This window comes from Hemitrygon akajei, chromosome 27 (assembly GCF_048418815.1).
Source record: "Hemitrygon akajei chromosome 27, sHemAka1.3, whole genome shotgun sequence".
Taxonomy (NCBI): Eukaryota; Metazoa; Chordata; class Chondrichthyes; order Myliobatiformes; family Dasyatidae; genus Hemitrygon; species Hemitrygon akajei.
Genome location: NC_133150.1, coordinates 12,126,386 through 12,138,308, shown reverse-complemented (window position 1 = coordinate 12,138,308; position 11,923 = coordinate 12,126,386). Strand labels below are relative to the sequence as shown.

The 11,923-nt window shown below is 40.8% G+C and overlaps 1 long non-coding RNA gene across 1 annotated transcript in view; it reads left to right on the top strand.

The window, feature by feature from the left end:
* LOC140717128 (uncharacterized) overlaps positions 1-11,556 on the top strand; it is a 43,364-nt gene extending 31,808 nt beyond the window's left edge. The window contains exons 7-8 of the long non-coding RNA XR_012096453.1: positions 9,688-10,030; positions 10,140-11,556. This is a non-coding gene — a long non-coding RNA (uncharacterized lncRNA). The remainder of the gene's footprint in view (positions 1-9,687; positions 10,031-10,139) is intronic.
* Positions 11,557-11,923: the final 367 nt, after the last annotated feature.

The following is an 11,923-nucleotide window of genomic DNA, read 5'->3' as shown; positions in this document are numbered from 1 at the left end:
CAATTAAAGTGGCCCTGGAGTGTATTTGTCACATGTACACTGAGACATGCAGTGAAATATGTCATTTTGCATCAGTTCAAGTTATGTGGATTGTGAGATCTGAAGTACATTTTTATTGCATAAGAGGACATCTCAAGAATGTTATAGCATCCTTCTATAGCTGTCCTTCTGTTCTTGAGCGGTTATATTTTCTGCCCAACAGGAACGGGGAGAAGAGAGAATGACCCATGTGGGAGGAGTCTCTGGTGACATCGGTGGCTTTCAAGGACTTTAGGTTAGTTGGTCACTGTCAATAGCCATTAGTGGATAGGTGAGTGGTGGAATCTAGGGAGACTTAAGGTGAAGCTGGTGAGCATCACAGGCTCATAGCAAAATACTGGAGGAATGTAACTGGTCAGGCAGTATCTATAAACTAGAATAAACAGTTGACATTTTGGGCCAAGACCCTTCAATTGTCTGGCATAGGAAGGAAGCAAAAGCCAGAGAAGAGGATGAGAGGAGAGGGAACAGTAAAAACTGATAGGTGAGAGGTGAACATGATCAGGGGAAAGGTGGGAGATGTGAGAAGAAGGATGAACTGTGATGATTGGTGACATGTGGACGAGATCTCTTCAACGTCCCTAATGTATCTGCCTTTACCACCACTGCTGGCAGTGTGTTCCACGCACTCATTGTTCTGTGTAGTTTAAAAAAAACGACCTCTGACATGCACCCTATACTTCCTCCAATCACCTTAAAATTATGCCCCTTAGCATTAGCCATTTTTGACCTGGGAAAAAGTCTCTGGCTATCCACTCAATCAATGCCTCTTATCATCTTGTACACTTCGATTAAGTCTCTTCTCATCCTCCTTCGCTCCAAAGAGAACACCCTACTTGCTTAACCTATCCTCATGACATATGTACACTAGTCCAGATACCATCATTATAAATTTCCTCTGCAGAGTCTCTATTGCTTCCACATTCCTCCTATGAGGCGATGGTGTGAGCTGCTTCACCATGAGGTGGGAGAGGGAATGATAATGGACTGTGGATGTGCATTGGTTGTGTTCCAAACTTGCAAGCAGGTCCTATATTATAACAAGGAAGCTTTGATAAACATGGCATTTACATCATCTCTTGAGTCTTTGAGCTGGTTTTCCCAGGACATCAGCATGCACAAGAATTGTCACATTATACCTTTGAGATGAATGAGCTATTTCTAAATGCCTCACTTTGCCCCAATTTCTCCCTTTGTTAATCTGCTGAGTACCCTGGCTTTTGTTCTGAGGATACTGCATGTCCTTCTGCAACTGGATGCTGGACTTCCTAACCAGAAGGCCACAGTCTGTGCAGTTTGGTAACAACATCTTCACCTCGCTGACAATCAACACTGGGGCATCTCAGGGATGTGGCTTAGCCCACTTCTTTACTCTCTGTGTACCTCTGACTGGGTGGCTGGGCACAGATCAAATGTCATCTCTACATGTGCTAATGAAACAACCATTGTTGGCAGAATCTCAGATGGTGACGAGAAGGTGTACAGGAGTGAGATGTACCAGCGAGTTGAGTGGTGTCACAGCAACAACCTTGTAATCAAAGTCAGTAAGTCCAAAGAGCTGATTGTGTTCTTCAGAGAGGGAAATGAGGGAAAAGTCAGCAATCCTTATAGAGGGATCAGAAGTGGAGAGAAAGTGAACAGTTTCAAGTTCCTAAGTTTCTGAGGACCTCTGTCTCAGCAGATCAATGCAGCTATAAAGAAGGCAAAACAATGGCTATATTTCAGTCAGAATTTGAGGAGATTTGGAATGTTACCTGAAACATTTAAAGATTTCTGATTGGCTTCATCACGAACTGGTACGGGGTGTGTCTACTCCGCAGGATTGAAGTAACCTGCAGAGTGTTTTAAAATGAACCAGCTCCATCATGGCTAGGAGCCCCCATAGTATTAAAAATACCTTCAAGGAGGGGTGTCTCAAAAAGACTGCGTCCATCATTAAGGACCTCCACCACCCAGGAGATGCCCCCTTCTCATGTTACCATCAGACAAAAGGTACAGAAACCTGAAGGCACACACTCAGCCATTCAGGAACAGCTTATTTCTCTCTGCCATCCAATTTCTGAATGGACATTGAAACTATGAACACTACCTCACTACTTTTTGATTAATGCTTTTGCACAACTTACTTAATTTAACTATTTGGTATACATATTTAAACTTGGTGTAATCAGCAGTTTGCTTTCTGTATTACCAATATTCTACTACTATAACAAAGTTAACAAGCTTCACAGCATATGCCAGTGATATTAAGCCTGATCCTTATTCTGGGCATTGTGAGAAGTTTTGTGGCCCCCAGGTAATAAAGGATTTGCTAGCATTGTAGGCTTGGGACAGGGTCCAGAGGAACATGGGAGTAAACCCAAGAATGAAAGGGTTAACATTATTGGTGGCTGATGGCTCTGGGCCGTAATAGTTGAGAAAAATTAGGGGGGATCTCCTTGAAACCTTTCAAATATTGAAAGGCAAGATGGAGTGGTTGTCGACAGGATGGCATTTATAGTAGGGGAGTCTACGACCAAAGGACACAGGCACAGAATTGAAAGACACCGCTTCTATTCTGAGAAGGGGGAAAATTTCTTTAGCCAGAGGGTGGTTAAACTGTGAAGGTCATTGCTGCAGACAGCTCTGGAGGCTAAGTCATTGGGTATCTTTAAAGTGGAGGTTAATAAGTGCCTGATTAGTGAAGCATTGATGGTTATGGGGAGAATGCAGGAAAACTGTGGTTGAAAGAGCGAAGTAAATCAGCCATGAATGAATGGTGGAATAGACACAATCAGCCAGATAGCCTAATTCTGCTCCTAATTTAAGCCAAATACAAAGTTAAACACTCAACATAGTGTCAACGGCAATGACTTAAAATAGCGGATGACTTCGCGATCCGACTTAAAATGGCGGACGGCGTTCTCCTTCCTCAGTTCGTAACCAACTTAAAAATTTTATTTCATGTGTCCTCAGAAATTGAAATCTGTAAATCTTGTTTGCAAAGATTTTCAATTTTATCTAAAAGAATATTTCTCATTCCCAACAACGTACCATAAATATTAGATATAGATGCATTATAGAAAGGTTTCAAATTAAAAATCATATCAAGTAAACTTTTATCTAGACTCTTAGGAAATATCTGTACTTGAGAAAGCAAAAAGACCCTAATTTGTAAATATCAAAAAAAGTGAGTTCTCGGTAGACTACACTTAAAGTAACAGTTGTTCAAATGAAGGGAGACTATCTCCAACAAACAAATCATGAAAACGTTTAATACCCAATCTATTCCACTCTTTAAAAACATCATCAGACATAGAAAGTTTAAATAAATAGTTAGAAAAATGGGACTGGAAAGTGAAAAACTCAACAAACCAAAATATTTTCTAGATTATACCCAAATCCTCAAAGTGTGTTTAACTACAAAATTATCTTTTAATTTACTTAAAATAGTTGAGGATCCAAGAAGAGAAGTAATAGAAAATTTATAACAGAGTTGGCTTCCAAAGAAACCCAGACTGGACAGTCCTCTCGATTAATATAACCAAAAGGTAAGATTCCGTATATTGACTGCCCAGTAATTAAACCTAACATTGGGTAAGGCTAAACCTCCATTCTTTTTAGCTTTGTGCAGATGAACTTTATTTAATTGAGAAATGTTATTATTTCCTATATAAGGAGATATAATAGAATCCAAAGAATCAAAAAAGGATTTAGGAATAAAAACAGGTATGGACTGAAATAAATATAAAAATCTAGGCAAAATATTCATTTTAATAGAATTGATTTGGCTAATCAACGATAAAGAGAGGAGTGATCAATTAGATAGTACCTTCTGAACATAACTCAGAAGTGTAAAAAAATTTTCTTTAAAAAGGAATTTAGAGTTCCTAGTGATTGTTACACCCAAATAAGTAATATGATTTCTTACAAATTTAGAAGGACGGTTAGTATTAACTAATACCAAATTATTCAAAGGATAAAGTTCACTCTTAAGAAAGTTAATTGACTAAAGCTAGAGAATAAAGAAGGTAAAGAAGACTCCACATTAGAAATGTAGAGCAAAATGCCATCAGCATAAAGCGAAACTTTGTGGGTAATACCCCTCCTTCAAATACTAGTGATATTAGATTCCCTGAAAGCAGTAGCTCAAGATTCTAAAACCAAATCAAAAATCAAAGGACAACCTTCTCTAGTTCTATAAAGATGTTTAAATGGTTTAGAGTACTGAGAGTTAGTAAGAACCTGAACGGAGGCCGATAAATAAAGTAATTTAATCCATTGAATAAACTCGGGCACAAAGTTAAATTTTCCTAAAGTTTTAAATAGATAATACCATTCACCCTGATGAAAGGCTTTCTCAGCATCTAAGGATATCACAGATTCCAAAATCTCTTTAGAAGGAGAATAAATAACAATCAGTAAACGATGAATATTAAAGTGGGTGTATCGATTTTTGATAAATCCAGTCTGATCATCAGAGATAATAGTTGGCAAAATATTTTCAATCCTACGAGCCAAAAGTTTAGATAAAATTTTAGTAACGTTAAGTAAGGAAATAGGTTTATAAGAAGAGCATTCAGTTGGATCCTTACTCTTTTTAAGAATAAGCAAAATAGAGGCTTAAGAAAAAGATTGTAGCAACTTACCCATTTAGTAGAGTCGGAAAGGACTGAATATAAATGAGGTATAAGCAAAGAGGAAAAAGCCTTATAAGATACACAAGACATATTTTGCAGGGGATTTTTTTTTGAAGAAATAGCTCTTGATTTCAAACATAGTTTCAGTATTGAATATACATAGAAAAATAAATTTAGCTTTTTAGTGTTTCTGAGATACATGCCATAAATATTTTTTAAAGTGCTACAATATATTGAAATTCTATGGGGCAATATAAGAATGTGGACTTGTCAAGAAAACTGAATTGAAGTTCCTTTCAAAATATGATAAGTGTCAGGGATTTAATGGAGGTTGTAGGGGTAGATAATGTTGCATGGATCCTCACCTCTTTGCAATTTAGTCATTAGGGGCAGATGATCCCACCGCAGTAATTGCAGCCTTCATGTCACATTTTATAAGTATAACACACATGTGTCAGTGGGAAGGCAACTGGACCAGCCTCCAGCTTGAGACTTGCTGACTGGCTTTGCTGCAGACTGCCTTGTGAGGTCGTATTCCAAGATCTTTCATGAATCCGATGGTGGAGTGCAAAAAGCTCTTCCTAAAATGTTGAGTGTGGGATTTTGGTCTCATGTACCTCCTCAATGATGGTAGCAATGAGAAGAGGCATATTCTGATTCATGGGGCTGCCACAGTTTAATGTTAACACGTTTTGATGAAGTCCTTGATGCCAAGGAAACTAGTGCTCATTATGAAGTTTACAACACTCTGTCACTTTTCCCAATCCTGTGCAATTGCACCTCCATATATGAAGTTTATGCAACCAGTCAAAATGCATGGTACAGGATACAATGAATGGAGTCACATAGAAAAAAAACATAGAAACATAGAAAATAGGTGCAGGAGTAGGCCATTTGGCCCTTCGAGCCTGCACCGCCATTCAGTATGATCATGGCTGATCATCCAACTCAGAACCCTGTACCTGCTTTCTCTCCATACCCCCGATCCCTTTAGCCACAAGGGCCATATCTAACTTCCTCTTAAATATAGCCAATGAACCAGCCTCAACTGTTTCCTGTGGCAGAGAATTCCACAGATTCACCATTCTCTGTGAAGTTTTTCCTCATCTCGGTCCTAAAAAGCTTCCCCTTTATCCTTAAACTGTGACCTCTCGTTCTGGACTTCCCCAACATCGGAAACAATCTTCCTGCATCTAGCCTGTCCAATCCCTTTAGCATTTTATACGTTTCAATAAGATCCCCCCTCAGTCTTCTAAATTCCAGTGAGTATAAGCCTAGTCGATCCAGTCTTTCTTCATATGAAAGTCCTGCCATCCCTCTATGGCAAGAATGTCTTTCCTCAGATTAGTGGACCAAAACTGCACACAATATTCTAGGTGCGGTCTCAGCAAGGCCTTGTACAACTGCAGTAGAACCTCCCTGCTCCTATACTCAAATCCTTTTGCTATGAATGCCAACATACCATTTGCCTTTTTCACCGCCTGCTGTACCTGCATGCCCACCTTCAATGACACCCAGGTCTCGTTGCATCTCCCCTTTTCCTAATCGGCCACCGTTCATATAATAATCTGTTTTCCTGTTCTTGCAACCAGAGTGGATAACCTCACATTTATCCACTTTAAATTGCATCTGCCTTGAATTTGCCCACTCACCTAACCTATCGAAGTCACCCTGCATCCTTTTAGCATCCTCCTCACAGCTAACTGGGGTCCCAGCACTGAGCCTTGTGGTACCCCACTAGTCACTGCCTGCCATTACATGTGAAATTGTAATGAGGTAGATTGTGAAGTGACAACTCTTTTTTATTGTACTGCAGGAAGTTGGTTTCCATGATGTGCTGAGCTGTTTCCACAACACGCTTCAATTTCTTGTATTCACATGCTGAATCACAATGTGGTAGATTGTGAAGAATACTATGGAGCTATTCAACAGTCCATTAACTGCAGGATGGAAACTGTACCTGACAAGTCCATTCCCCTCTATGCTGAAGATGATGATGTCTTATTACTTTGTCTCTGGAATATCGTTTGAAGCTCGGACCATATTCCCTTGAAATAGGCAGCAGTTCTGTATCTGACCGAAGTAACTCCACATACTCACGGCGCTGATGGTCCTCGGAATGTCGCCATGCGTGGCTGCCATCTTCTTTGGCTGGTTAACCTGCTGGAAGTTCAGTAGGAAGGGCCAGAAGTAGGAAGCTGGACCAGAAATTGAGTGGTTGAGTGGGAGAATGGAATCTGTGGCCAACAGGCCAGTAAGTGAGCGAAAGATCTCTGTGGGGGTGAGGTCGGCTGGGGAGTGGAAGCGACCGAGGAGAGGGTGGTCAGGATGCAAAAGGGGACAACCAAGATGATTCCGAAAAGCAAGAAGATTAAGGTAGGCAGAGAAGTGGAATGGGGTGACACAAAAGCAACAGAGGGGCTTCCAGAGTTAGAAAACCAGTGTCTGAAGATAGGACAGTCAATCAAGAAATTGAGAAGATGAGTCCTTATATTTCATCAAAATCAGATGGCTGGAATCCCAATTCTTATGGAGTAGATGAAGGTTAAAAAAAGGGTTATATAAATAAATCTCTCAATTTTTACTTGAGAGAGTTTGAGAAATTTAATGTATCGGCACAAATTTATATCTTCGCAGTCTTCTGCTGCTGGAACCAACCCACTTCAAACTGACATACTCTGCATTCACACTTGCATTTCTGCACACCACTCTTGTAACGCATGATTATCTGAGTTACTGCCATGATCTTGACAGTTTGAACTAATCTGGCCATTCTCCTCTGACCTCTCTTGTTCACATGGCATTTTTGCCCACAGAACTGCCGCTCACTGGATGTCTTTATTCTTTATCCCATTGTTTTCTGTAAACTCTCGAAACTGGTGAGTGTGAAAATCCCAAAACAATATCAGTTTCTGAAATACTCAAATCACCCCATCAGGCATCAACAATTGTTCCACTGTCAAAGTCATTGAGGTCACGTTTCTTCCTGCATTTTGATGTTTGGTCTGAATAACAGCTGAAATCTTCACCATGTCTGCATACTTTCATGAATTGACTTGCTGTCACATGGTTGGCTGATAAGATTGTTGTATTAACAAGCAGGTGTGCAGCTGTACCTTATATAGTGGCCATTGAGTGTAATTCAAGTTTAAACAGTATTATTAAGTAGAAAAGACTGTGACTCAAAAATGAACGCTGATTCTGTTCTTTGGTAGTGCTGAATTCATCTTTCTGATTGCCATCTCTTTCTTGGCTGCCTCCTCTCTTTTTATCTCTCTGTGAAGCAATCTAGGCTGTCCTTTTAAAGATTAGCTTAATTTATCACATGTACATTGAAATGGTCAGTGAAATGGCTGAATTTGTGTCAGGGTCCAGCACAGTCCAAGAATTTCTAAATGGTTTAAATAGCACCCAGAAGGAACTATTCCAGTCATACAAAATCCTTACAGACATTCGTGGGAATCAAACCCCAATTATGATGTTTGGCACTGCAAAGTGATAACCTAGCTGATAACTAATTGATGGGATTCTGAACGCTTGTTTGATTGAAACAGGTTTTGGTAAGCATGTTCAACTGTGTAGGGAATGACTCAATGAGGAGGTACCAGGACCAGTTTCTTCCAGTAACTTGCAGACTTGAGTCAGAGGTAAGGAAGGCAAATGCAATGTTAGCATTCATTTCAAGAGGACTGCAATATAAAATTATAAATGTAATGCTATGGCTTCACAAGGCATTGGTCGGACTGCTCTTGAGTGTTGTCAGCTGTTTTGGGGACTTTATATAAGTAAGAATGTGCTGGCATGGGAAAGGGTCGAGAGGAAGTTCACTAGAATGATCCTGGGAATGAGTAGATTAACATATGAAGAGCACTTGATGGCTCAGGGCTTGTACTGACTGGAGTTTAGAAGAATGAGGGGGTATCTTATTTAGAACTATTGAATATTGGAAGGCTAGATCTTGTGGACGTGGAGAGTATGTTTCCAATATTTGAAGAGACCAGGACAAGTGGGCACATACTCAGAATTGAGAGACATCCCTTTACGACAGAGGAAATGGAATTTCTTTAGCTAGAGGGTGGTGAATGGAAGGAATTCATTTCCACAGATGGTAGTGTAGGTTGATGTATTGGGAATATTTGAAGTGGAGATTGATGGGTTCTTGATTAGTAAGGGTGTCCAAGGTGATGGGGAGAATGCAGTAGAATGGGATTGAGATGATTAATAAATTACTCATGATGGAATGGTGGAGCAGGTCTGATGTCCAAAGGCAGTCATTTTGCTGCTGTTTATTATGTTGAATTGATTGTTTATTTCCGTGTTTGCTGAGATTCTGGGTGTAAACTAATTTGATATTTGTTTACAATGCAGCCATCACTGTTTAAACAAGCATAACACACCATATGCTGCAGGAACTCAGCAGGTCAGGTGGCATCAGTAGATTGGAATATAGAGTCAACATTTCAGGCTGAGATCCTTCGTCAGAATTGAAAAGGAAGTGTGCAGAAGCCAGAGTAAAGTGGAGCAGGATTCCCCTAAGGCAGTCTTCCATTGAGTTCAGTGCTAGTAACTCCTGTGACGCTGCTGGTACCAAACTGTATTGGTCTGTGCCATTCCTTTGAATTCATCAGATGCGTGGAGAGGGGGAGTTTGCTACAGCCTGCTTTCCATATACCACCCAGAGTTCTGTACCTAGATAGTGAAGACATGATATCCATGGTCAACTCTGACTGACAGAGACTCTCATCATCACGAATAGAGAAGAATTTGTGCTACAGAAACATAACTGGTCATTGTAAATTGTCCAGTGATTCGGCTAGAGTTCAGTAGGTGGGCTGTTGGGCAGTGCTGCTCATTGGGACAGAAGGACCGACTCTGTGCTATATTTCTAAATAAATAATAAGCAAATAGTGTGTTACTCTGAATTTCCAGGACCAGCAGAATCTCTTATCTTTATGAACCTGAATCTCCTATTCTGATCTCTGCTGTTGTTTTTCTCCTCCCCCCCAACCCCATCCCTGAACCCCTGCAGCATTGATTTACGACATGCAGGAGTTGAAGCCAGGTCATCAGTCAGAGGTCATGCAGCGGTATGCGAAGGAGATGCCTACCAGCTGCTGCTTCACTATTGTATTCAAAGGCAGGAATGAAAACACAGACCTGGTGACCCTCAATGGCACAGAGGCCTGCTACTGGATCTATGTCTTCACCAAACTCAAGAAGAGACTGCAGCATCAACAGGAGAGTGCGACTGGACCAACGTCGTTTGTGGTCTGTGCCAGGGGGTACACCACAGAGTGAGGGTGCCACTTCACCCAATATCTGCACTAACGGCAGCCCCCAAGTCTGCTCCCACCCTGTGTGGAAGAGCAAAGGTAGTAGGCACATGGGAATAAACTCCCATCCAAGTGATGTTTCCTTACATTAGACAATAATGCAGTGGTTTCAGTATTTTTGATACAATTGATATGTATGTTATCATAGGTTATGTGCAGTAACGTGGCTGGAAAGCAAGGGTGCAACTGGTTGAAGTCGGCTGCAGAGGATTTGTAGCCAGATCAACATTGAGGCTACTCCGGGAGTTGAGAGTGCGAGGGAAGACACACTGACAAGCTGTGAAATACCTCTCCAGAGCTGCTGAAAAGGGTAGTCAGAGGCACTTGATGTAGAGAAGGGATTCCATCTGGGCACCCAAGTGAGTGAATGGCATCAAGGAGGTGAGCCTGGGACGCCAGGATTCATTGCTGAACCTTCTGGAGATGTCATGGGCCTATCAGCGAAACACTGAGGAGAGAGGGCGCCACTCATTTGGCTACCCCGCAGAGTCCAGGCAGCATGTCTCAGGAGTGTATGTAAGGGATATTAACAGCGAGTCCTGCATAACATACCATAATGTTTTAGTAGGTTATAGGTATATTTATAGTTTCAGAGTCAGGTTTAACATCACCAACATGTGTCGTGTGATTTGTTAACTTAGTGGCAGCAGTACAATGCAATACATGATAAAAGCTATTGAAAAATAATTGATTACAGTAAATATATGTATATTAAGTAGTTAAATTAAAATAGTGCAAAGAAAGAAATAATAGAAAAGTGATGTAGTCTTCATTGGTTCAATAAACATTTAAAAATCTGATGACAGAGGGGAAGAAGCTGTTCCTGAATGGCTGAGTGTGTACCTTCAGGCCTCTGTACCTCCTTGTCGACATTAACAATGAGAAGAGGGCATGCCTGGGTGATGGGGTTCCTTAAAAATGGATTCCACCTTTCAGAGGCAATACTTCTTAAAAATGTCTTGGAAAACTACAGAGGCTAGCAGCTATGATGGAGTGACTCATTTTACAATTTTCTGTAGCTTGTTTTGATCCTGTGTGGTAGCCCTCTCCCATACCAGATGCTGAAGCAGCCTGTCAGAATTTTCTCCACTGTACATCTGAAGAAGTTTTCGAGTGTTTTAGGTGACAAACCTAACTCCTAATCAAATATAGCTCCTAATCAAATATAGCTGCTGTCTCGCCTTCATTATAGCTGTATCAATATGTTGAGATCAGGTTATATCCTCAGAGATATTGACACTGGGAACCTGAAGTTGCTCACTCTCTCCACTTCTGATCCCTCAATAAGGATTGGTTCGTGTGCCTTCGTCTTACCCTTTCTGAGGTCCACAATCAGTACTTTAGTCTTAACGACGTTGAGTGCAAGGTTGTTACTGTAACACCAGTCTACTTGCTGGTATATCTCACTCCTCTACTCCCTCTCTTCACTATCTGAGAAACTGTCATTATCAGCAAGTTGTTGGATGGCATTTCAGCTGTGCATAGCCACATAGCCATGGCCTTGGAGAGAGTAGAGTAATCGGCTGAGCACATATCCCCAAGGTGCGGCAGAGTTGATTGATAGTGAGGAGGAGATGTTATTACCTATCTGCACAGATTGTGGTCTTCCAGTATAATGTTGAATCAGGTTTGTGGGTCTGGCAACAGATACAGAACGTAATCTCTGTGAATAGGTATATTAATCATTTAATTACAAATAGTAAAATTTCACAGAACATTAATGTTCCCCCAAGTTACAGACACTAGAAACTGGAATATTCAACAGACATATTTAGTTAAAAGTGTGTGATTATCTTGTCTTAAACAAAGGAAGGAGAGAGCAAGGCCCTTCCACGTGTTATTTTACATACCCAGGATATTTGAAATGGGATACCAGTCAGCTATCCAATGGGAGGACCAGCTGCAGTTTCTAAACTAACGTCACAACAGAAG